Genomic DNA, 27,218 nt, shown 5'->3' on the forward strand with positions numbered 1-27,218 from the left:
TCAGCAATTTGCTCATTTCTAAGTTCGTGGCTATAGACTTGCATGAGTTTAAATTTTTGAAAAATATAATAAACTGTTATTTTTCATACAGTTTAATATAACACATTTTTGTTAAGAAAATGTATGTATAAATGAATTACCTGTTCAGCTCATTTTCTCCGAATCATATTTAAAACAGAATTTTCTTGAAAGCTTATTTTTTTATTCAAAGAATGTTTCTATATATTTTTGCTGGCATCAACCGTCAAAGCAAATATTAGCGAAGTTACTTTTTTTCTTTTATTTATTTTTGTTTTGTGTAAAAAAAAAACCCTAACGCCTGCAGCAAAAAAGTGCAAAATCAGCATAGAGCTGCAGCTGAAAGATTGTGATGAACGAACCTCATCACAAGATATACTATAACAATTACACTGCAAGCAAAAAGGATGTGTGCTTGATGTTCTGTGAATTTCTGTTCATTTTATTTTTTTACAAAAACTAAAAAAAAAAAAAAACAATCTCTTCAAACAATGAATCTAGGTCAAATCTTTAGAATAATGTTTTCATACAGAGTTTTCCTTCCACCATTTTTTTTTCTTCTCCTAACTTGCCTAAAGGTAGAATGTGGGATGGGATGAAAATTGGAAGAAATATTGCACAGATTCAGCAAAAATGCATTGTACTTGTACCACCATCGTAGAGCATCTATTGAAAACTGAACTAATTCACACAGGATGATGGCAAATACACTCGTTTCTAGGGAAGAAGAGTGGTAGATCGAAGTGACATTATAGAATATTGAATAATGTAGTGATTTGTACATCACAATCATATTATTTGTATTCTATGTAATGTACTAGTGTGTGTGTGTTAATAGAGAAAAGCGTTCATGTGGAAAACTTTTGCAGCAACGAGAGGATATGACAGGATATGAATAACTTTATCATGCATCATCGGTTTATTTTTCTATTAAAAAACCAAATGTATAAAGCCAGAAGACTTAGTCATTCATTAGTTTTTTCTAGGAAATGCTTTTTGAATAAATTCCATTGTTTGCAGTTATGTTTAGATTTTAAATCAAAAAGAGAGTATTATTTGAACTTGAACATTTAACACAAAAGAGCATTCATGTTGAAGTTTTGTCATCCCATAGTAACATCTTTTTTTTAGATAATAAAAAAACAGAGGTTTATTTTCTTTAATTGGAAGCTAGTAAGTTTTAAAAAGTCAAAACCTCAAAAACTTTGCAAATAACAATGGACAATCTGATATACAAGGTGACTGGACTAATCAATAATTAAAAAAGTTCAAAGTCTATCTCTTTTTTTGTGCCTTATTTTTTTTTTTTTTTTTTTTTTGTTAAAGAACACTCTGTGCAAAGCTTATATTATAATAATCAACAAAAGTTAATTAAAATAACAAAATCTGTTATTTTTTTTCCTTTTCATTACAAATCCCCCATGGATATTTTATTACAGACATTACGATACCAGGAGAAAGTTCATCAATGTTATATGAGTCCATTGCACTACTAAGAGTTCCCTTAGGGTTGAAAAAAATTGAATAGACTATATAGCAAAAGTAAGGCATCAAGATTGTATTAATTTCTTTTGTTATGTGTATAGGTATGTTTTTTCGGGTCAATGTATTGAAAACTAAACAGATCATTAAAAAAATAAAAAATTAAATTCAAGAAAAAGCTACCTAATGAAAATTTGTTTGGTCAATATGGATTTTTAATTAAATTGCTCACATCAACTTGCACATGTACAATGTACAGGGAAGGTATGATCTCTTTTCTTAAAAAAAAATTGAAAAAAGAATTCTTAAATATACGATATTATATCGCATAAAACTTGCACATTTAGAAATCATAGAAAATAATTAGAATCATTTTCAAAAATACCTATATTTTTTTGCACATACAAATTCTCAAAGATAAAAAAAATTAAAAACTGTTCTGCAGTTGTAAAGAAATTACAAATCGACAGATCATATTAGCAAAATTTCAAGAAATTTCATAGACCTTTTTTTAAAAACTTGATTTAAAAAGAAAAAAAAATTCGTTTGCTAGAAAATAACAAATGAATCAATGAAACTGTTCTATAACAGGTAGTGGTGCCGCTTAACGGTTCAATTTTGTTTTTATATTCAAAAGGTACCTGCTATTTGCGTCACTAAACACATTTTTCAATTAAAACAGTAAGAGCAATTTTTGAGAAAAAAAAGCTTTTATCTTGGCCGTTTAACAGTAGTTACCGTTAATTTTTGTCCTTAAAAAGATTAAGCGTTGGTATTATAATTCTGTATACTGTCAAAATCATCAATGTTCCTTTTAGCATTAAGAGAATTTTGAAAAACAGAATACAGAAGTTTGAAGTACAGAATTCTGAATTCAGGAAAGCAAAATAATGGAATTAGGCTATATAGAATTTTGGAATAGGTACAGCCAAATGAACCTTTTACACAAATTAAATTACCCTTCTCTATAGCCCTTACATAAAAAAAGTGAATTGAGTGAAATGTTTTAAAAAAAAACTGGTCGCCTAAGAATTTTGAAATATAAAAAAAATTGATTTAAAAAATTTTTGGACATAATTATTGTTAGTTGTTAGAAAAGAAATAAGTCTTTATGATTGTCTTGATTTTCTTTGAAACTTAGACTAAATATGTAGGCAAATGATTTCCAACCTTTTTTGTGACATATTCAACTAGACCCTTCCAAAATCCTTACTTCTTCCTGACATTATGAAAGAAAAAAAAATGTAACACCATGTCTGATAAAAACAATTAATTTATATGTAACGACAAGTGTAATTAGCTTTTTTTTCTGAGAAAAAAAATGTAGAACAGAACAATTTCATGAGAAGCACCAGAGCAGAAATAGCTTAGAAAACCAAGTCTCGAATATTCTATTCTGAACTGTTTCAAAGAGTGTCATCAATAGGGATCGGATTTCCATGCAAATGCAAAGATTTCCTTTACAATGGAATTCAATCGATAGTGCATATTATACTTTAAGTGCATAATGTGCATTTATGTATTTGCATATATAAACATAAATGCATGTTTTTTGAGCATATATTCTAACAAATTTGCAGAAACAACTAAATTACAAGCTTGACTGGTAGAAATTAGATTATTTCATATAGGTACTCTGGTCAATTTTCTTTTTCTTTTAAAGCAATTCTAAAAAAAAAATATAATTATGAACTCAGGAATGGTTTCCAATTGGCTAGAAAGACTGGCTCGTTTTGAGAGTCACTTCACTTAATATGCTTTCAGCAGTAACTTAAAGTTTTTACCAATGACTTAAAATTTTACCGAGGCCTTAAAACTTCGGCCGTTATTTAAAATTATTTTTCAAAATTTTCAATATCGTCCTTTCTACCTTCACTCTAACAGCCGTATTTTTATTAGATTTGCTTAAATTGGTTCTCAAAGGTTGTTTAGTTAAGCTTGGTTAAATATTTAATTCGCTTTTAAGCAACGTTGCTTAAATTTGTATTTATAATCGAATTTCGATAGTTGTGTCAAAAAATAAAGGGGAATTCAAGCTCCTTTTAGGAAATAATTTCATTTTAAACCAATTCACTCCTTCACCCCAAACCCTAGATAAATTATTACCATGATACTGAGCTCACGATCTTAGTAATAATTCATATGTGGTCAAATCAATCTTAAAAATGCTCTAAGCAAGCTCTAAACGCGGTGAATGGCGTTTAAGTTAAGCAATCGTTTAACAACGTTGCTTAAATGTGTAAATTTTTTATAAATACACATTTTGTACTTAAAATCTATTTAGAGGTTGTTTAACGTTAAACAGCCTTTAAGATTCTTTTATAAATATGGTTGTAAGTCTTTATTTAATTTATAGTTTAACGGTAGGCAATTTGTTCATGCTTTCATAAATGTTTATTGTATTCGTGATAAAAGCCTTTGTTTATTTTTTTCCAAAGTAATAAAACAGACAACTATATCAAATGGCATAAACATTTTTGTCCCAAAATTTATGAGTAGCCTATTACTTTTTGTCATGCTTAAATATTAAAAACAAAATGTTCGTAAATTTTGCAATAAATGCATTCTAACAAAACAAAGAACAGTTAATCTAAAATGTACCTCCTTTTTTCAAATAAACAAAATATAAGAATTATTAAAAAAAATTACAAGTTCCTAAGTATTGAAATAAAATAATGTGAATGCTTAATCTTAAAGCAATTCTATTCATAAATCAGTCAGTTGACAAAACTACATAGCATAGCTCTTTGCAAAATTACTCAGTTACTACAATATATCCAAAATAATGTGATTTCCAAGAACTGTCCCATATAAAAAGGCGTAAATATCCACCCTCCCACTCTCTCATTGCAAATGTAAATGATATGTCCTGATAAAATGCAATAAACAAATGAACCCTGAAAATATAATTCCACTATTTGCTATAATAAATCATCTCTCTCTTTAACATTGTTTGATCGTTATTTTCATGTCAATTCGTCACAAAAAAAAAAAAATAACCAAAACCACCTCCATGCAGTCGTATCGTTAAAAAAACAGATTCCCAACACACACACAAAAAAAAAATAAGTTCATTATAATATCAACAAGGAAAAAAAAAAGAAATCATAGCACCATCACCACCCCCTCCGGATAAAAATAGATCACGTGCTAAGCGTTTATTCTTCTCCATCCATCTACTCAAGGCAACAACTCTCACTCTCTGATTGCTCTCGAAAACAGAGAGCGCGTTCGTACAAATTTGACGCGAACAAACGACGAACAAGACTTCGACGCGCCACCAGCGACCAAGGTAAAGAAAGACTTTTCCTTTCATCATAATCACAAATATAGAGCCCTAGTGCCTATAGTGCCACTGCCACACCATTATCATCCCCTATTAAATCCTACCTCCCCCCAAAAACACATCCCCTAAGAGCAAACAAGGCATGTCACACTGTGCTACCAATGCACAATCGCAGGCGACTTCTTGCCGGGTTGTATTTTTTTCGGTCTCAGTGGGTTGTGCGCTAATTTGCATGCAAACAGCTAGTTAACTCCTTTTGTTTGGTTGCCTTTGTTAGCCCCCAAAAGCTTCGGATAACGGGTGGGTGAAGTATGGCACTGGCACATGGGGATGGTTAACTGTTTTACTGGCCTTTTTACGATTTGCCACCCAATGCCACAGTCTGCCAACGGGCAAAGTTGAATGAATTCAAAGGCTAGGCGAAGGAGATATGGAAGCAGGCAAACAAAGCTCTAAAAGTGAAGACTAGAAATTAACATTTAATGAATGTGCAACTTGTAAAGGGTATCCGGATGAATTCTTTTTTCTGACCTTTAAGGATTCAGAGTGATGCTAGAATTCAGTTCGTCGTAGAAAGAGAGAGAGAGTATACCTACACATAACCTATCTATATGCATGCTTTGCTGTTGGTACCTATAGCTTAATGCGGAAAACTTTTATGCTTTTCATTTTCTTTTTCATTCAAAATCTTGTGTTCAAGGTAAAAAAAAAGCATTTTTAAATCGAGAGCAAAGAAAGAGAGAAATAAAAAAATCTAAAAATAAACCTATATTTTTTTAACAAAACAACAAACTTATCTCAAGCATCGTTTTTCGCTATATTGTTGGTGCTTGAGGAGGTGATGGGTGGGGGTTTTATGTCGCCTTTGTTTGATTACTTCTATTGCGCCGGCAAGAGTGGCAACGTGCGCCATGAGAAAAACAAAAAAAAAAAAAACATACATACATACATATTGCGTAAATGATCGAATATAAATCAAGTCGGAGATCAAGATCATGTGCACGACCGTTTTGTGCCGGCCATGCCATTTTTTTCGTTGTTGTCTTGATCGTTGTCTTACCGGTCACCGCACCGCACCTCGATATAAAGCTGAGACTTATTTATTTTATTATATTATGTATGTACAGTCAATCGGTTAAATGACTAATATTTAGAAATAAAAAGATATAATTATTTTTGTTAGAATAAAAAGATTTCTATTTTCGTGATACTCGTAGTTTGTGTATTTGAGTAGTCTGACATGTAACATCATTCGTTACATGACAATACTCAACGAAGCGCGATATTGCTATCTGTCATCAAGTTGTCTAAATATATTGATGTGTCTATAAATTACACTTTTAATCATAAGAAATATTTCTTTGACACTTAGCGCCACTATATTTTTCTTATTTTTGCAAAAAGAGCTGACAAAATCTTTGAGTGTGAAAGTTTTCGAAATGCAATATTTTTTTGATTTTAATTGTGTTACAATGTGTATTTGACTGAATATCATAAAAACCCAATGATAGAATGTAGATAATTTTAAAGTAATTTCAATTTTTTTACTTTTGGTTTTTTTAAAAGTCCTTGGTGTTGAATCGATTGATTTAACCGTTTAGAATATATTCGTATTCAAACCCTAATGGCCACTGATTTCAATAGTTTTTTTTTATGAATAGTGTGCATTGGGATTTGAATACGAATATCTTCTTAACGGTTAGAGCAATAGATTTAACACCAATGACTTTTTTGTAGAACTTTTAAGCTCCTACAAAAATACATCTTGTTAATTTGTTTTAATTTCCTCGTGATCAGAACATTGTATTTATGTATTTGCGAAACAATAACAAAACAAAGTCCTGCTTTTGTTGTAAAACTAATAAAAACAATGATCTGATCTGGATCACAAGGAAAATAAAAGACAGCTAATAATGACTTTTCAGGAATTAGAAAATTTTGAAAAACAAAAAAAAATGCTTTAATATATTTTTTTATTTATATATTTTTTGCCCTCGAATATCTTTCCAATGGTAAGATTAATGAAAAAAAGTATGAAACACCTTTTTTGCAGAACAATTTGTTTCTTCAAAGAATATGCCATGCCCCTTTGATTTATTATAATTTTTCAATTTGTTACAAAATTAAGAAAAAAAAAAAAACAAATTTTTAAAAAAATTTCCAAACCTTGGACCTGTTATATCTTTTAAACGGTTAGGTAAACGAACAAAGTGTAAAAAGCTTTTTTTTTGTAGAACATTAAATTTTCTACCAGAATATGTAAATAAATTTCCAAAAAAGTCGATTGAAAAAAAAATATTTATTTTTTAATATGGTATTGATATACCTATCTTGTTATCGGCTACACCGCACAGTGGGTCCCGCCATAGGTCAAAAATAAAAAAAGTAAATGTCAATTTTTTAAAATCCAATGATTAAACAACGTTCTACAATCTCCCATCGAACCAAAACCAAAAAAAATTTGACGGTTACCCTTTTTTTCATTTCTTAATAGCCATTCAAAGTCGGTATATAAAAAAAGGTACAGTTTTTTAATCGCTGCAGCTATAAGGTGTGAACTTGCGATAGTGATAGCGGGTGTTAAAAATTGTGAACAGTATTAAATTGTTATGGATATTAAACGAGAAGGTTAATACTTTCTAAAAACATAAATTATATTGTTAAATAACATTAAGGCTAATTGTAATGGGGCTCGTTAGCGAAGCAATTTTAACCATTTTTATTTAGCTCAATTTTCATTAAATTAGAGATTTAGTTGGTTTGCCTTCGAGTGCCCTCTACAATTTAAGTTCCCAAATGAAGAATACCGTCCTACCTTTCGAAATAATAGCGCCGTTTTTCCCCTTTTTTCCCCTTTTCGAGTAATACGAGTTTAAATGACGATACACGGAGAAAAAAAAATTACAACGTAAAACTAAAAAAAATCCTTTTTGGCACTATTATTTTTATAAAAGACTGAACTAGAGGGTAAGGGTAAAGTGCTCGACTGACAGGCAGGTCCATTTCCGGCATTAACCATTTTAATTATATTTTCAAAAATAAAATTTTTTTTACCTTTTTTTATTTTTCTTGAAAATAACCAAAATTTTAAAAAACTGACTTGATGCATTTTTTTGCAATAATAAATCATATAAAATGATAATACAGGTGTTTCATTAAAAAAAAAATGGTCATTATATTTTTGACCGCACTTTGTATGGGAGGTGACCCACTGTGCACCGATTTAATTCAAACATTACAGACACTATATTTTATATCATTTTAAAGTTATTTAAAATTTTATAAAAAAAAATTAAATTTGGATAGAAAAATTTCCAATCCAAAAATTTATAAATATTTTTTTTTTTTCAAAAAAAGTTTTTTATTTTAGAAAATTGAATTGAAATCCTAACTTAATAGTTTACTTCATTGTTTATATAAATATTTACTATTGAGGATCATTTAATAAAAAAAAAACTATTAAGTGAAAAAAATTGTTACTTTCACTAAAAATTTCGATTGTTTCGGAGACTTTTGAGAAACTGAATTAAACTGAAAAAAGCTGTAACATTCTAATTTTCAGATCTTTTATTAAAATGTTTAAAAAACACCGTTAACAGTTGTTATATTATATATACGTTACTTAAAAGATTAACTTACTTTTAAATTGTTCTTATCTTCTTTTTAAGATAAGCCCTTGTAAAATCAATAAATCTATATTCAGACTTAATTGTTTTTGTTTGAAGATTTAGTCAAATCCATTTATCATGGAAAATTAAATTTTTCTAATAAATTCGGTTTTGAAAACTACACCGAAAAAAAATTTGATAATAACAGCTATCAAATTATTATTTTTGAGAGACAAAAGTCGTCCAACAATTAAAATATCAATTTTGATATGATTATCATTATCATTATGACCTTTTTTTAAATTTTAAGTTGATAATGAAAATTTCATTTTGACATTTTATATATCAATGTTGACTAAACTAAGTGAATATTCTTTATATAATAATGGTTATATTATTTTCTCTATTATAAGTGATATAATTGTTTTATTATTTTTTCCTAAACTATGTGAAGTAAAATGTTATCATTATTTATTCATACATTTTACTTCGAAAAAAAAAACACAAAGCGCCTTTAAATTTGTACAAATTAAGAGTTTTTTATTTATTATTTTTTAATCATTTCATTGCTTATTTCATATATTTCATATTTGGAATGATAAATATGAAGATGAAAAATTGATATGATAAATTAATGTGATATTTAAATAAATATCATTCTTATAATAAAAATATTGTTTTGATATTTTAATTATCATAAAACAATTTTTTTCATCATTTTTTTTTGCTGATATTTAGAAAATTTTAATTTGATATTTTAAAAATGTTAAATTGATAATGTTGTAGAACAAATTTTTTACTAGAAGTAATTATGACTTTTATCTCCATATTTGTTTCTGTGTTTAACATAAATATGTATAAAAAAAATACATACATACATATGTATAAAAGACGGAATTTAGTATGAACTTTTAAACTAGTGACTGTTAACTATGAAATTAACTTTACTTTTAATGTGACTTTAACGGCACAAAAATATTCTGCAAGGTTTCAATCATCGATCATTTTTATTTTTAAATCAAATTAATTCAATCAACAGATTTTGTCTTTTCAAACTTTTATGCATTAAAAAATCATTCTAAAAAAAAAAACAAATGTAATACCACTCTGGAGGATCCTCATCAAAACGCTTAGTACACAAATAAAAACAAATCAACCTACCCATTAAACAACTTTAACAAAACAAACAAATAATTTAGTTTTCAACTTTCACCAAATTACCACCTTAATAGGTATTCTCATTAACTACTTTCAAACACCGCATAATGGCCACAAAGTTTTCAAACATTAATTAGAGTTTTTAATTGTATCACAGAAAATAATTAGGTAGGTACCTACTACTCTGCCATGGATGGCGGGCCAACCGCATGATGTTGATGTTCCTCTATATCGTTTTCAAAGCTATAAAAAACAAATCGTTTACAATAAATTATGAAAAAACCCAACTTAACGAAAGTAAAAAAAAAAAAATAACAAAAATTATATACCTTTATAAGTCGGTCCCTGGATGATGAAAAACGTTCAACTAAATGATTATGGACATAACTGCCTGTCATTAGTTATATATGATAGAACCATCCTTTATATGTGATATAACTGTACGTACATGTAATCAAAAACAGAGGGACGAACGAAAACTTATATAAACTCAACCTCGCACAATATAACAGTTTCATGGGAAAATTAAGCTTTAAATATAAAATGGCTTTGGTATCCGTCGACCTTTTTCGGTAATTCACCTAACACCACGAATATTTAACAATTAAACACCTGTCCATATTTTCGTTTGTTTTTTTTGCTGTTTTTTTTTTTTCACGTAAAAGTATGTGATATGGACGATATGGACAGGCTGGAAATTGACGTCATGAAGGGTCAATGATTGTCAATAACAAAAAAGTGCGTGTGAATTGGCAGTAACTTCCGCACCGGAAATCCAGTCTTACTTAGCACGACATTACTCGGAGGCCGGAGGGGTTGTTTTGAAATATAGAAACTAATTTAACAGGGATTTGAGTGTGGAATAGGAGATTTATAGACTTGACGCAATAAAGGTTGTTTTAATCAGCTGTGTATAGGTTAGGTCAAGTAAAAAAGTATTGAAGAATCTTAAAGTGAGAATAATGCATTTTTTTAGATTGAGTTTATCAAACTTTTCATATATATGTCATATTTCTTAAAGACATTTTTAAAGACCTCTGCCAAAAGATTCCAGAACATTCCTTAAATCCTTTAAGAAAGCCCAAAGACAAAACCTTGTAGAAACCTTTGTTTTTTTTTTTTCAAAAAAATTGAAACAAATGACTTATAGAAATTCAAGGAAGTACTCCAGCGCAGCAAAGTCAAGGTCAAACGATGAAAAGAATTACAATATTACCTACATGCATATTTAACCTCACAAAAAAAAAAAAAAAAAAAACAATACGAAAAAAACAATCAATTTCTTAACAAAACAACTGTCAATGTTCTCAGGAAACCTCGTCCGTGATCTATTCTTTCACCACAAACCACCAATATCCATGTAAGAATGTCGAACAAAAGCCTTTTCTTTATTAACATCCTTGAGACTATTGGATCAAATTTCATATAATCCTTTTAAAATAGATTCACAAACACAATCACAAATGTAAAAACAAAAAAAAAAAAACATACTAAATTGGTTGAAAATTAAAATACCTTCCTAGTCTATTAGACTTTGACAAACCCCCAATCCGCCATTCGTATAACCCCGTCAATGTCGCCATCTTTTGGTATGAATTTGTTTTGTTATAGAAACAGTGACAAGTGGATACGGAAGTATTACCTATGTTCTGTTATATTGTGAAGGGACGCCATGTTTTTTGTTTGTTAACTTCTATCCTCCTGAGCCTTGTAAATACCTCACACTTAAAGGGGTTACTCAATATACCCTTACCCATGCCATATAATGTGTGTTGGACAAGTTGTAAGCCTCAATGTTTTAAATGACACACTTTTTGGGGGCTGGTGTTGCCCCCGGTCTAGACTATTGTTAGAGTTCAATAAAATAGCAAACAATGTAGCTGTCAAGGATTATATCGAAGGAGACAAAATGTCAAAGTGTCATAGTATCACAGATAGAGAGTGTCACTCGCTGGTTACACATGAAACCATATATAGTAGTAGTCATTGCATGGAAGTCCCGCGCCAAGCAGTCTATATTGGTGCGAGCTTTTAATGCTTATTTCATTTTGGATTGCGACTTGCATAAAATTAATTTTGCGGGTATTATTGCTTTTTGTTTTGAAGGCTGCCACTTTTTGTTAAGGGTCAAGTACAACAGCAATTCTAAATTCGTATGGTTATTAAGTATAGTTTTTTGTTTATAATTAAACAGTTTTATGTGCTAAAAAGTAATAACCATATTTTGGATAAAATAACAATTAATTTTTTGTAGAATGCTTTCTGTAGAATGCCAGTTTAACTTCAAAGAAATCTCGTTCATATTTTAAGTGAGATGTGAACTTCTAAGTCTTAACGGAAGCCCTTACAATGGAAGTTTCAAACCATTCTGTTCTTTGTGCAATTTAAGGTCCAAAGAAGACTGTTTCCACTTTGTCAGCATATGCCCCATATTTTCGCCACAACGAACGCCTCGCATACTTTGGGAAAAGAACGTTAACGTTGCAAGAAACAATAAAGGTCCTCAATCGTTTTCACTGGAAAAGTCTTTGCAATTTCTTGAAAGAGGCTTACAAATATAGGATGTTATTAATAACCGAATTTATATAGTAAATAATTTTCTACTATAAATTAATTAAAACTATTTATTTGAACATAAACATAGCTTTTAAATTTATTTTTTTTATTAACTATGCTAAGAAAAGTAGAATAAAAATGAATTACTTACTTAGAATGCTTAGTCAGAAAATGTTTGACTGTGAATTATAATTCATATTGCTTAGTACGTTCCTTTTAAACAAAAGTTGTGTATATTTAAATAACTGTTTTCAAAATTGAACGAAATGGTCTTCTTGAAGATTTAGCCACATTAAAAAATCTTATCAACACTTTTTGCTACTTTTCGAGATTTAAGATTCAAATCGACTTTAACAATTTTAATTCAAAATTTTGTTTCTAATGTGGCAAATAAGGTCGTATTTTGAAATGTAAAATATTTTTTCTCATTTATTTTTCTAATGTAAAAATTAATTTTTTCCTGTCTGGTCGCCTTTCCTACGGAAAAATTTTTTAAACCTAAAAACCCTTACTTCAAAAATTAAAACAATAACAACCACGAACTTGTGACCCAATTGTGCTTTTTATTCTCCAATTGTGCTTTTTATTCTCTAAATTTACGATTGAATACTTATATACAAATTATAAAGAAAATATACATAATCATATAAAAAAGAGAAATAAATACTCCAAGGAGCTAAAATTCTGTTAAACAACAAATAGTATATCGATTCTCAAATATTGAGTACATATTTCAATTCAATGTGCTGCGCTCAATTTCAATTATAGCTAGCAACCAGAAGTTTTTAAATTAAAAATTTGTTTCAAGGACTATCCATATGAACGTCATCGTAATTATCCATTTTGTTTCCACTATATACCCATTACAACAACACTCATTTGTCCTTTAGGAATTTATTAAAAATGCACATGACCATGCAACTGCTAGAAGTTCGTTAAAAAAAACTCATAAAATTCATCTTGAATGAAAATAAAATTCTCAATTGAGGGTAAACAACTATTCTAAAAACAACTTGAATTTAAAATAGGTATCGTATAATGGTGAGAAAGGCAGATGTTGCATAAATTATGAGGTAGGATTAGTAGTTATAAAAAGGAACTAGGATCGAATTTCTACCAAAATGTAGTCGAACTAATGAAACCCAATATTGTATTTATGAGTAATTTCAAACTTGTGCCCTAGTTGCTATCCGTCTCATAAAAACTATTTTAATGCCAACAAAATAAAGCCTCCTCATAATCTTCTACAATAACCTGAAACACCCTGTATACATTCTTTGCGCATGTGATAGTTTGTTCTTGTTATGTGAAAGAAATCCATTTTTTTTTTTTTTTTCATTTTATTTAAACTTTTCTAAGCATTTGTTTATTTTTACATAAACTCATTTATTTTAACAAAACACACAAAAAAAAAGAAGAAGAAAATCCTTCAAAGACTATTTTTAGCCTGTAGGATTGTAAAATTTTTTCATGCATAATAATTTGTTTTCATACAAAACAATGAGAGAGAAACTTTTGGGTCGACCTTCAACTTTAGGAAATCCCTCTTATTATAGTCGTATAATCTTTTCAAATTCAAAAAGGACTTGAAACAAAAATACATCTTATGTACCTTTCTTTGGGATGATCTGATGAAGCTTTCATAATTCAAAGAGTATTAAAGTAATCAGTAATGAAAAACCAACAATAAAAAAATGTCATTCAAACTTTGAAGCAATTGGGGGGTACTTTAGACAAAGTTAGTGCACCAACTAGTCATCAATAACAGCCATTTGAGGCCATTTTCGCAAATTTTGAAACTCTGCCAAGTATAGATCCTTTAGCCTTGTTGGCAGAAGTTGTGAGTAGGTAGTATAATACTGTACTGACTGAATTACAACATTTTATACACAAATACTATTTCGCCTTTATAAGCCTCGACCTTTTAGAATTCATGAAAATTTAAAGTTTTGCTGCTTGCCATTGGCATTGGACTAGCAGGATATACTATCATCACTTTTCTTGAAAAAAAAAAAAATAAAATAAACCAGTTTGTACCTTGCACCGCAAAAGTACGAGGTGGAGAACCATAGTACCAGCAGCAGCAACTCACATAATCATGTTCGTGACAAGGATTCGACATAGTAGTGAGGACAAACTAGAGAACAAAGTTTATCTAGCGTTTTGCAGAAGCAAACAAAATAAATAAAAGTGTGTCAACTTTTTCGAGGATATTCTGTAGTACACAATATATAGTTGAATAAAATATATAGGCATCAGCGTTACCGTTGAAAATTTTTGAAAGGTCGCTTAAAAAGTCGCTTTCAGAAAAAAAAGGTCGCTAATCTGAAAAATTGAAAAAAGTCGCTTTTTTGTCGAAAAAGTCGCTATTTGACAAAAAAAGTCGCTAAACCGTTTTCATATGTTTTTACATAGAAAAATAAACACAAGTTGTCTTGAAACAAATTTTTTACTAACAACAAAAATAATAACAAAATTATAAACTAAAAAAACAGTCTTCATTTTAGGAACTTAATTTTAGTTGAAAGCTACGCTTGGCCCGTAACATTTGAAGTTTGAAACATTTAATTTGAACAAAAATAAAATATTAAATGAAAAAAGGCCTTCAAGCTTTCCAACACATTTTTTCCCTTTCAAATTCCATTGAAAACTCCCTCTTTTTGTTCGGCTATACGAGTAATATCTTCGACCAAGGACCGTTATTTTTAATTTTTTTAAATAAAAGTAGAAAATCGCACAAAAACCGAATGTTTTTCGACAAGAAAAACAAAGAAAATTTGTTATTTTTCTATTTATAATTGTTTCAAATGACATTTTATAAATTAAAACAAAAACAAACTTCCTGTTTACAGATTGGTGCCCATTTTTGGCAAGCAAATTTTAACAACGTTCGGAAGATATTATCTTATTATGTGTTTGTGTACTGTGGTGGTGGGTATGGAAATGGATGAGTTTATGGGTAGGCGTTTTTCTTTTATAACTCAAAAAAAAGCTCTGAACAGAGCCAGAACATTCTGAACACGCTCTGAATAGCCTCTGAACAAAGCTTGTTCTGAGCGCTCAGAATTATATTTGAAACACACCTGAACATTTGTCTATTTACTTGTAATTTACTTTTACAGAAACAAGAAATAAAATTTAAAAATAAAAAAACTAGACCGATTATTATATTATTAGTTTTGAAATTTTTTTTCAATTTCACTCGCTAAATGCTTGTGTTCAGCATTCAACTCGGTCTGCTCAGTTATTTTATTCTGAGTCCATCGATGGTGCTCTGAACAAGCTCAGAATACGTTCAGAACGAAAAAAGAAACACAAATTTGAAGCTCTAAATGTTCAGAATTAAAAAAGAAATAAATTTTTAGAAAGAAAAAAAAAAAGTCGCTATCATGAAATTAGTGAAAAGGTCGCTTTAAATAAAAAGTCGTCGCTTGGTCGCTAAGGCTTCAAAAAGGTCGCTAATAGCGACTAAAGTCGCTTAACGGTAACGCTGATAGGCATATAAAAACGTCATAGCCATCATGCACATACCAGCTAAAGGATAATGATGTTGTGGTAGAGCGGAGGAGAAGAGAGAGTGGGTCGTGTATATAGTTGAGGTCAAGTTAAAGAAAAACCCTAGTCACATAAAAAAGCATTTGCAGTCGTCGCAGTTGTGTGTCAAATGGAATTATATAAATTGTTGTTATAAACAAGGACATTTTAAGAGAGAAGACTCTCGTCGCTTAAAGTGAAAATTCAGGACAAGCTTTGAACTTGTAAATTATATTTTAGAATGTCCTTATCCATTCTACGTCATCATAACCTGTTTGTTTTGAGGTGTAAACAAGATGAGAGTGGTACATTCAAATTAAAGATGAATAAAAGTGAAACTAGGTTAGAACCAGAACTTTGTTTATTTCTTTTTGATCTTCTGAAAACAATTTTGAAGCAAACTGCGGATGGATGGATACAAATTGGAAAGATAAAATTGAGGACATTCTTTGTACTTCTTTTGTTGAAATTAAAAACTATTATCTATCAACTAGAATCTAGGGCCAATACAAAAATAATGATGCTGAATACTTTTTCAACTACCTATTTGCTTTTTTGTTTTTAGGGCAGATTGAAATTGCTCTTTTCTAGCATCACGCAACATTTGCCTCTTGAGAATTAGTTCACCTTTTTGCACAACACCCTTTCACACGAAAGAAATGTATAGACTTATTTTCTTGGTAACTTTGATGGCAAAGACAACAGTTTTAATAAGTTTCGTAATGGTACCATTTTTACCATTTATTATTTAGGACTTAGGTATTACGGATTTTCCTTATGTCCAAAAAAAAAACACCTATCCCTTTCAAATTTTTTTATAGACTACTTTGAATCATGGTTTTTGTCGGAAAAGTAACATTTTTACCAATTTTCACAGTTTTTTGGTACTAACTTTGAGTTCCAACTTTTCTTTAAAAAAAAACACTCTTTCACTCAAGATAATATTTTAGACCCCTTATATTCTTAGTTCTTATAACAGATGAAACATTTCACAAAGTTTAAAAAAAAAAAGGACGGCGGGGTCACACGTACTTGCTCTTATGGAAAATGTTGTATAGAATATTAAGGCTTTTTATGTGAAATGTCAAAAGAGAATATTTTAAATTTAGTTTTATAAGAAATTTTGTAAACACTTATAAAGCAACATACAATTTTTTATTGAGAATAAAAAAAACAATTACATACATATACCTATATGGAATTCAATTTAGTAAATGAATATTTTGAAAAAAAAAATGTTCAACATTTTTGAAGCCGTTTTTCAACACAGTTCACATTCACATAATAAGGTAATATCTTCCGAACGTTGTCAAAATTTGTTTGTCAAAAATTGGCACCAATCTTTTAATTTTTATATTTCAATCGCAGTTAACAGGAAATTTGTTTTTGTTTTAATTTATAAAATGTCATTTGAAAAAAAATATATGTAAATTGAAAAATAACAAATTTTCTTGGTGTTTCTTCTCGGAAAATGGTCAATAAAAAAATATTATTGGTGTGCGTGGTTTTTCGGTATTTGTGCGTTTTTCGTCGGTAATTTAAAACAATCAATAATTACGGTAGCTGTCATTGTCATGTTTTGAAAATGGCGACCAATGTCAGTTTGGAAGATATAACCTTTTTATGTGTAGGTACTGTGGTTTTTCAAAAAGTTTTTCAAAAACAGAAAAATATTGTAAAAGAAAATATAAATTGACAGATAGAAAAAAATCTCAAGAAAATTCATTGATTCGTTTTCAAAATATTTAACTTTAAAAAATAACCAACAAATTTTTTTTTTGGAAAATCTTACTCAATTTTAACATTAAATTCATTAAGGTTACAAAAATATTTTTGGAAACAAATTTGGTTGAAATATGTAAGTTAAGTCGTGTACGGGAAAATCAAGAAATCGGTTCTATGGCAGGTAAAGGTTCAAAAACTCATTTACCCGTATTCAAAAAAAGTTTTTGTAAATTAGATCACTTTTCATGAAACAAGTCAATAAGAGGACAAGAACACATTTTTTGGAGTTTTTCGGTATGTCTTCATAATTGCCTTAAGAAATGTTGTTGGGGATTCATGTTCATAATCATAATGTTAGCCACAAAAAAAAAACAATTAAACTAGAGCTTTCTATTTATTTAAATACAATTTGATCGGAAATGTTTGAAAAAATGACAATTATTTGATTTTTAAAATAAATTTTTTTTTCGATCTAATCGTTAAAAATATTTATTAATCTAATAATTTCTTTTTTTTTTGCAGAATGCGGTTATGCTTACAATTATTATTATCAATCAGAAAAATGTAAGTAATTTCCTACGCATATTAAACTTCATTATGTGTATTCATATTAATTTCTATAAGCAGCTTAAACGAACATAATTTCTCCTGTTGAGTTTTTCACATTTTTTGAGCCAATGAGTGCAAATTTTCATAAAAAAATGTTTTGTTTTTAATTTGAAACATAAAAATTAAGTAACCATAATTATAATCATAGAAAAAAATAGGAATCCTCAATTCTATTAGTATTTTTTCCTAAATCTTCTTTGCCTATGCTCAAACGTTTTCCCTCAAAATGAGATGCAAAATGATGAATCGATTACTTTTTAATATTTTTCCATATCTTGCTTAATTTAACCCCTTCTAAATCATGATCGTAAATTTTAAAATTAATAATGTCGATCGATAGGCCTTTACCAATAATGGCAATATAATACACGTATTTTTTTTTTATTCAATAAATTCATTATTCACTTAGTTATTTCGATACTTAGGGAGCAAAAAAAAAAAAGGTTAATTAATTTATTTAAATATAAAAATGCAAAAAATTCAAGCAAAAAAACTCTCTAATATTTATTTTTAGGCAGTTTCCTAAAATCAAAAAATAAAACCCCGTTGGTTTAGCCAGAAAAACTATTTTTTCTGAATTTCGTTGCTTTTACACAAATTTGCTTATTTCAAAAAAAAAAAAAACCCCCAACTTTCAACATTAACTGCCAATAAAAAACTATTTGTGCCATTTATAAGAAATTTGGCGTACTTTTTCGATAAAGCAATACTTAAAGACTATGTTAGAAGCTTCAAAAGAAACAAAAAAAAAAATAGTTTGTACAGCTTTTGTACGATCTTTTTCTGTTTGTTACAGAAATGTCACATAGGTGTAGCCTGGGTTAAAAATTTCATCCAAATACCATAAAAAAACCGTGTAGGCTGTAGGGAACTAATTTCACGGGAAATAACTTATATCAATGGGAAATAATTTCACGGTTTTTTGGTGAAATTATTGCCCACTGAATATATCAACCAATTACAAAAGGAAGTTGCACTGCACCATTTTCCGAATCTTGAAAACTGAGTTTTTGAAATAAACTGGTAAAGATTCTGTAAAAATGGAAATAAAATTACGCAATTCTTTTCCCTCTTATTTAACTTATTCTTTGGTGAAAAGGGATTTTATTGCACATTCAAGTTCAAGTAGATTCCCACCTAGCACATTTAAGAAACCTGGCCATCCTCTCGAGTGTATAAACCAAATCAAATTATAGTCAAATTAATTTGGAAATATACATATGTTAATATCATGATTTCAGATATCACGATTTAAAAAAATTATTTTTTACTGAACCATTAATTAAAAGTTAATTTAGTCCAAATGAGTTTATTTCCGTAAAAAGTGTTAAAAACTTAATGATCCCTATATTATGCAACATTAAGACCCCTCTATTAACAACAATTCTATCCATATAACACAGCTAAAGTATAATAAAGATATCCGCATTTAAATGAAATGTGTAAAGCTGATTGACTAATTACCGGCTCGTTAAACTAACACGTCATGTCACCTCTCAATTAGATTGCTGGCCAAACTGAATAACATTAAGACCATAACACAAGTCAAACGCTCTTGCAAATAGTGGGGTTTTCTCTTATTATTCGCAGTAATATGCAGTAAGCATTAAAACAGTGTTGCAGTCGTATTACTTTCCAGAGTGTATACATTATAGTACATAGCTGTCGATTTATTCAAGTCCATTGAAACCTTTCATGTGCATTTCTTCGAAAATGTGTCCCTATGATACCCTTCTATTTTGCTGTCAAATGAAACACCACATTAAGTCATATTTCTGTGCAAAATAGGATTTATCATTCGAGACACCGCACATACATTAACATCACTATCATCATCATTTGTCATAAAGACCGTTATTCAACTGTCGCGAATACTAATCAAATAAACGTAATTAGATTTGTCTGATGTAGAGGTGCGGGAACTGTGCTTGTATCCTGGTATAAAGTTGCATTAATGGGGCCGGGTTAACGCAATAGAAGAAGGTACAAGATAGGATAATAGTGTCTGTCCATTTGTAAGTGTCCATGCGTAAACCTAATCTTGTGTGATAATTACTTTATAACCATTATGATTAGACACTTTTGAGTCAGCTGCAGCGGTTAAACACTTTGAAGAAATTAAATGAATTACAAACTCTTTGTGATCATAATAAATTGTTAGCCCCTTTGTTCTTTGTTGGACTTGAAATAGCTGGTAATAGCAGTGTTTCGAAAGTTCATAAAGCTATTTTATACTTGCAGTCATAATTGTAGCAAGGGTGATTTGGAAAAGGAAGTAAACTCCATCAGTAATTAAATTATGGTTGCCACCCTTGAAAATTTGATTAGGTTTAAAAAAAAAGTGGTTGTCTGTAAAGCCGGTTTACGGACGATGATTTTACGTGATAACGTCATAAGAAAACAGGTTGTGTGCTTTTGTTAAATAAAAAGAAATGATCTAAAAATTATTTATTTGTCACGTAAAAGGTATTGAAATAATTTAAAACAATCATTTTTCATGAAAAAAGTGAAAAAATCAAACTTTTGTTCTTCTAACACCATTAAATCCATTTTTTTATATAAATTCTATACCATCTGAAAGCCTATTGTTTCAGCTCATAATGTTCATATCCACCATGTCTGCACGACATCCACAAAAAGAGCTTAGAATATTTTGAACCCAATCAATTTTCATCAAAATAAGCAAGAAATTCAATCTTCTTTTTTTTTTCAATTACCTTAAAGTCCATTTTTTTAAACGACAACCTAAAATAAATTTTATATCAACTCAGAGCTTATTATTTCACCTTTTTTATGACGCTTCAATCACATTTCTACGATTCCTACAAAAAAAGTAAGAATTTTTTAATGCCAACCATGTCGAAATTTCAAACTGAGAATAAGGTACTTCCCACACTGGTCATGGGCAACAAGTGTTTTGAGGTATTTCTGAAGTTCTGAAATTTTGCAAAAATATAGTCCTGTCTATTAGGTATGTATATTATTTATCTACACTATAAATTTCATTCATTTATCTGTTGAAGAAAAAAAGATAGAAATAAAAACCGGTTTAAAACGGTCAAAAAACTTAGGACAAAAAAATCGTTTTTCCCGTTATCTAGTCAAAAATCATTTAAGAATACCAATTGCATTGCGCACAACTATATACTATATGTTCTATAAGTTTGAGAATTTTTGGACTCTATAAAAATTGCTAAAAATAAAAACCCACAAAAAAACCCTAAAAAATTAGGTGTTTTTCAAAAACTCATATATTTCAAAACGCAGAGACTCAGAAAATAATCCATAATAGATCCCTTATTTTTTAAATTATTTTTTGAATGGCATTTTTCATATTGTCAAAAAAAAATTCAACTTCTTACAACGTCGCGTTTAGAAAATAGCCACTTTTTTCCAATTTTGTTTTACCCCTATTTACCCTATTAAATAATAGAATTTTTTTAAATCCTTCATTTGTATTCAACTTTTGGTTATTATGTTTCAAATTAGCTATAGAAAATTTTTGTATCTCAATTAGTTTATTTTTAATTTTTTGAACGGGAGAAAATGGCGTAACTTTTTCGTGGATGCTGCCATGGCTCATTGATTTATAACACCCTATCACGTCAAAAACCACGAAACCAAAAAACTGCAACCCTGAAACTGTAAATTAGTTGAATATATACAAAGTCTTTTACATTCTGAATCAGTTACTACCTAAACATAAGCGTTTTTCATTGGTTTTAATCCTTCAGTCAGCAGCATACTAAATTTGTCCAAGTGGCAATCTTATTGTTTTTCTATTTTGAAAACGACATTTTCTTCAGCATGCATGCATGCATGCACTTAATTTTCTCATTGTTAACTAGCTTTAAGAAATATCAAGGAAAACTTACTCGTCCTTGGTAAAAATGGTGTGTTGCTTTTTAATGTATTACACAAAACTAAAATGTCCCTTTTGCGCGATGCCAGGAATTGCATGTACAATCAATTTTTCTTCTCGCCTCGATAAAATTCCCACAATGTTGTGGTGGTTTTGACTTTTTTATTTTGCAAAGTTATAAAGGGAAAATTTCTGTGCGGCAAATTAGCAACTTCCGGGGACATAATTCATTTGGGTAAATGCCAAAATAAAGTTTCCCCCTAACATTGTGTGTTAGGCAATATAAAAAGGCAATAAAATGGGCAGTTTACTTGAATACAATGTTTTTGTTTGTATGTGAGAGTATACATATATACACATTATGGTTAACTCCTTTAATAGAGTGGGTGGACGAAGTGGTTATGGTTATAAGTTAAAATATTGTTCATTTAGTTAGTGATGGCTTCCGTGTAAAAAAAATAGCCTTTGGTTATTTTCTTCTGTTCATATATATATTTTAAGGGTGGAACAATATTGAAGATGTCGACCAGAACAAATGATGATTATGCCACCCATTTGTGAGAAAAAAAAATGAAATTGATGGATTGTTGTATGTTATTATAGTCTCATTAGCCAATTTGAATTTAAGTCCGTCCTTGAATAAATGTGATTTAAAATTGGTTGTGTTTTGTGGGAAATTAGTATACAAAATTACTAACTTTTATTAGGTATTGAAAGGAATCTAACGAGTTGACTGTTATTAAAAAATTGAAATTAGTGAAAAATTGACTTATATGGTATTCTCAAAAATTAATCTATTTTTAATAAATCAATTTTTTCAGCTTCAATGGAATCACTAAAACTATGCAGGAAAATCCGAAAGGAAAATTCGTTGCATACATTTCAGAATAACCAAACATTTTCTTTTGATTAAGTTTCTGAAGAAAAGATATTTAGATAAATACTATTATTGAAAGCCAAGTTTATTCACACATACACGTACTTGTATTTTAGTTAAAAATTTAATTTAAATTTAAAGAATTGATAAACAAAATATGGTCTTCTAACTTAGAGCAATAAAATTTTAATACATTGCTCCAAATAGTCGAAGTTACTTATAGCTCATTAGGAAAGATGTTAGAGGTTAAAATTGGTGTCAAATTAAAGATAAGTTGAACTTCTATGTGGCAACCCTATTTTTTCAACTTAAAACTGTCAATTAACTAATTTTGTCATATTTTTGTTATTTTTTAAATGCTTAACAAAACCATAAAAAGTGGAAAAAAAAGTAAAATAATATAGGTAAGGAATGTAGGCCTACAAAAATGGCACTACTATTCTAGTAAAAAAATACTACAAAAAATTAAAAAAAAAAGAGTATAATTTTGTATACACTAAAAGTTTAAACTATAGGTACACCAAACTTGAACTGAAAAATTTCGGTTGCTGTCTCAAAAAATTAGCAAGTACTCGGTAAACCTACTCTTTATAAAAAACACTATAAAAACGCTTATTGTTAGCCAAAATGTATGATATTTAATAGAGTTCAAGACTAAACCATGTGACAGATGTAAGGTTAGACCCTCTTTAGAACGATCTAGAACTCAAATTCTAAAAAGACTTTATTTTTAGCCAAAATGAGCTATGATAGTTTTAGGTTTAAAGCTATGTACATCAGATTTTATGTGAGACCCTCTCCTTTATTAAATGTGTGTCATTTCTAAAATACGAAGAAGTATTCGGCAACCCTACTCAAATGCTAAGAAACACGACGAAATACTGATTTTGTATCAAAAATGTATGGTATTTGATAGAGTGAAAAGTTTAAATTAAGACCCTCTTATTTTTAATAAAATGAACGACTGGTCTACACGAACATGCTCTTATGAAAGAAGTTGCTTAGAATTTTAAAGCTTTTTATGTAAAATATCATTGAATTTATTTTTTTTGAGAAATTTAACAAAAGACTTAAACAAAACTAATTAAATTTGTTTTTTTTTTGTAATAAAAAAAAAAAAACACTTTGTTTTGAACTCCAAATAAAGTATGCAAAAAGAAAACATTTATCGAAACAATAAAATAAAGTGTCGAACAAATTTATCGGTTCGTTTTCGAAATATTAATAAAATAAAAAAAATTAATTTAAATCGTTTTAGATAAATAATTGGGAAAACTTCACTGTTAATAATTGTATTCTTTAAATCTCTCAATTCTTACTCAAGTGCTCGAAAACATCGTTTGTCTCAAATATACTGATTTGTTTGGTCCAAAAAGACATAACGAAATTATTAAAACTCACGGGGTTAGAGACTTTCTGCGACTGTAGGGCAAAAGAAAACAGTACAACAAACTTTTTTACTTCACCAATGATGTTATCTCATATCTCCATTTCAAAATTATGTAATATTTCTATACTACAAGATACGGAAAAACATGAAAACTTTTAATTATTCGAAAATTTCCACCATCCATCTATCGAAATAAATTGGATGCTATTAAATTCAAAGTCATAGTACTGCAAATTTATGTATGCGTTGTAAAAATGTCGTTGAAAATTTATTTGAGCGTAAATTTACATCGTTAACGTGCTGAAAATCGATCCGAGAGATGCCATATAGAAAATTTATATTCTCCTCAATACTAAAATAAATTTAACAACACACACACACAACACAACAGCCATGATATAGCATTGAAAACATATCCGCACAAATACACTAACAAGTTTTAACAATGGCCTACATCATCAGGACCAAAACCATAATCTTGCTATGTTGTTGCACATGTAGATGTTTATTAATTAATTCATATTCACATAGAGAACGATGATTGATGGAACATCTCTAACATCTATTCACATGTTCTGGTTATGAAAACACCGCATGTGTCCTGAACAGTAGAGGTTTATACTTCTATTTTACAGTACAAACCGTTTAAATGAGCTCAGGATTAAAATCAAGGTGAATTTGATTTTGTTCAAAATTGTACCTTGACATCAGTTTTTTGTAATGATCAAAATAAATGTAAAACATTTTTACGAAATCCTTCAAAATTTGTGATCTTAGTTTATACCTCTATTTTACAGTACAAACCGTTTAAATGAGCTCAGAATGTAAATCAAGGTGAATCGGACTTAGTTCAAAATTGTACTTTGACATCAGTTTTTTTGTAAAGATCAAAATAAATGTCCAATTTTTACGAAATCCTTCAAAAATTTGTGACCCTAGTGCATTTTCATTAAACTGATATTTTTTAAAACTTTTCTCTTTTCAAAAAATATATTTGACTGGGTATTACTGTTCACCTGGCCTTCCAATCAAAAAAGCTAGAAAGGGAAGCTACCACTCGCCATTTTAGGTAGATACAAGTTTGTTGTTTTTGTTTTTTTACTCAAACATGCACGTCATAGGCTCACTACAGGTTTGCCTTATGTCCTTATTGTGGTAGGTAGCATCACATTACTTAATCCATGTCAACTATCCGCATCCGGTCAGCTACCCACCATCAACATCCGTCCAACAACCAACCAACCACCCACATTTGTTTCACAATTCAGTACAAGCAAACGAGTATAGGATATAGGAGATAGGAGATAGTATGTTGGTATTTCTATAAAATCAATCTAGTGCTCATCTCGTCAGTAGTAGTTCTCCTTCTCGGATGGTGATGTAAGGATGCTCGTTATTCCGTTAAGTCTTTTATTAGTAGAGCAAGTAGTTTGTTCGATTAGGAGATAAAAGTGTTATTTCCTTGTTTTGTCTGTTGTAAATAGATATACACTTTGTGTGTATTTTTGTATTTGAAAAAGTCATGAATTTGCCCACACATACTCACATATACAAGTATATTGTATTATTTGATTGAACTCAATCTTGTAAAAGTAACCAACCGATATATATTTATAGGATATACGTTGTCGTCGTCGTGGCTACGGAGAAAGATTTAAAATTAGAAAATAGAGAAGAAGGAAACTGCTTTTTATTGAATCAAACGAAGTAGATTTTTGAGAAGATTTTCTAGTCTAATGTATCATTGTATATGAGAGAGATACACTCATGTATGAATGTATCTCAATTGATTTTAAAAGGAACAATGAGTTTGAAATTATTTAAATCTAATTTATCTATTTGAAGGGACAGATTATGTAAATGCATAGATAGACTTGGCATGTGTAACAACCTAGCTCAAAATTTTTTTGAATTCATTTATAGAAAACCTTTTTTGTGGTTACAGTAATCTTTTCGTTTTAACTATCAGACCATTTCTGTCATTTCTTAGACACCTCACTTAGTATTTTTTTGAAAATGGTAAAGGAGTTATGAATACCAGAGTTATGCACGACAAAGTTACGCGAGTCAAAGTTAAGCAAAACTGGAAGTTATGAAAGACCAAATTTATGAAAGACCGAAGTTACGAAAACCAAAGTTATGAAAAACCAGAGTTATGAACACCAAAGCTATGAAACGATGTTTTTGGGTTGGCAACCATTGAGATTAAGCTAGAGCGTATAGTTGAGTCAAGGCAAGAAAAAAATTGTATGGGACGGGGGTGTCTAATCCCTTCCGTTTAGACGGGAGGGGGGATTTTAAAAAAAATTACTTAATTTGGAAAAAAAAAATTATTAAAAATCAAACACAGGTGGATCACTAGTGTGAAGCAGTTACGTGGGATAGTTATGATACCTTCGACATCGAGATCATAAAAGCGCCGAGAAAAAGGAAAAAGAAGAAGATAACACTAATTTACAAAAAAGTAAAAAAAATTTGGACACCAAGTGCCGTTAAACTTTTCGTATAGATTTGATCCCATTAAACCCGAAAATCTTATCTAAAAAAATATTATTTACAACATTGTAAAAAAATCGATTTTTTAAAGGAAATTTCTGCAAAAAATACCTTATTACTAAAAGAAAAAATCAAAATGTTTCAAATCCTAAATTTTTATTTATAGAACACTTTCTGGCAAAGATAAAAAGATAATTTTCTTCAAAATCTTTGGATAAACTATTAAGATATGACCATTTTTGTAACGATCAATATTTTCGACTTTTTCTGTTACTTTTTGAGTTGTTGTCTATCACTTTAAAATCAAACCGAATTTGAAAATTTGTATTAAGAAATTTGTAGATAATTAAATTCCCTATCGATATGTATCCTTTAAAAAAATTAAAATTGAAATATTGTAAAAAAGTTAAGAAAAACTATTCAAAAAAGAGAAAAAAAACGAAATTTTTGATGTTTTTACTAAATGGTCTGTTTTTATCATTTGAGCATTTATAGATATTGAACATATAAATGAGAAAAGAAAATACTTTTTCTCTCAGCATAATGGTCACAAAACTTGAATACGACTAAAATTGAATAAAATATGGACTTTCAAAATCGAGTGATTTTTCATAATA

At 29.3% G+C, this 27,218-nt stretch overlaps 1 protein-coding gene across 4 annotated transcripts in view; it reads left to right on the plus strand.

Moving 5' to 3' along the window:
- LOC129908922 (beta-2 adrenergic receptor) overlaps positions 1-27,218 on the plus strand; it is a 56,433-nt gene that overhangs the window by 21,835 nt on the left and 7,380 nt on the right. For 3 of the 4 annotated variants that reach the window (XM_055985757.1, XM_055985759.1, XM_055985758.1), the window contains exon 2: positions 17,890-17,931. The gene's annotated coding sequence lies outside the window, so the exon portion shown is untranslated. Of the gene's footprint in view, positions 1-17,507; positions 17,662-17,889; positions 17,932-27,218 lie in introns of those variants that run through there. The other variant, XM_055985760.1, reaches the window with a different exon arrangement.

Source organism: Episyrphus balteatus, chromosome 2 (assembly GCF_945859705.1).
Source record: "Episyrphus balteatus chromosome 2, idEpiBalt1.1, whole genome shotgun sequence".
NCBI classification, from domain to species: domain Eukaryota; kingdom Metazoa; phylum Arthropoda; class Insecta; order Diptera; family Syrphidae; genus Episyrphus; species Episyrphus balteatus.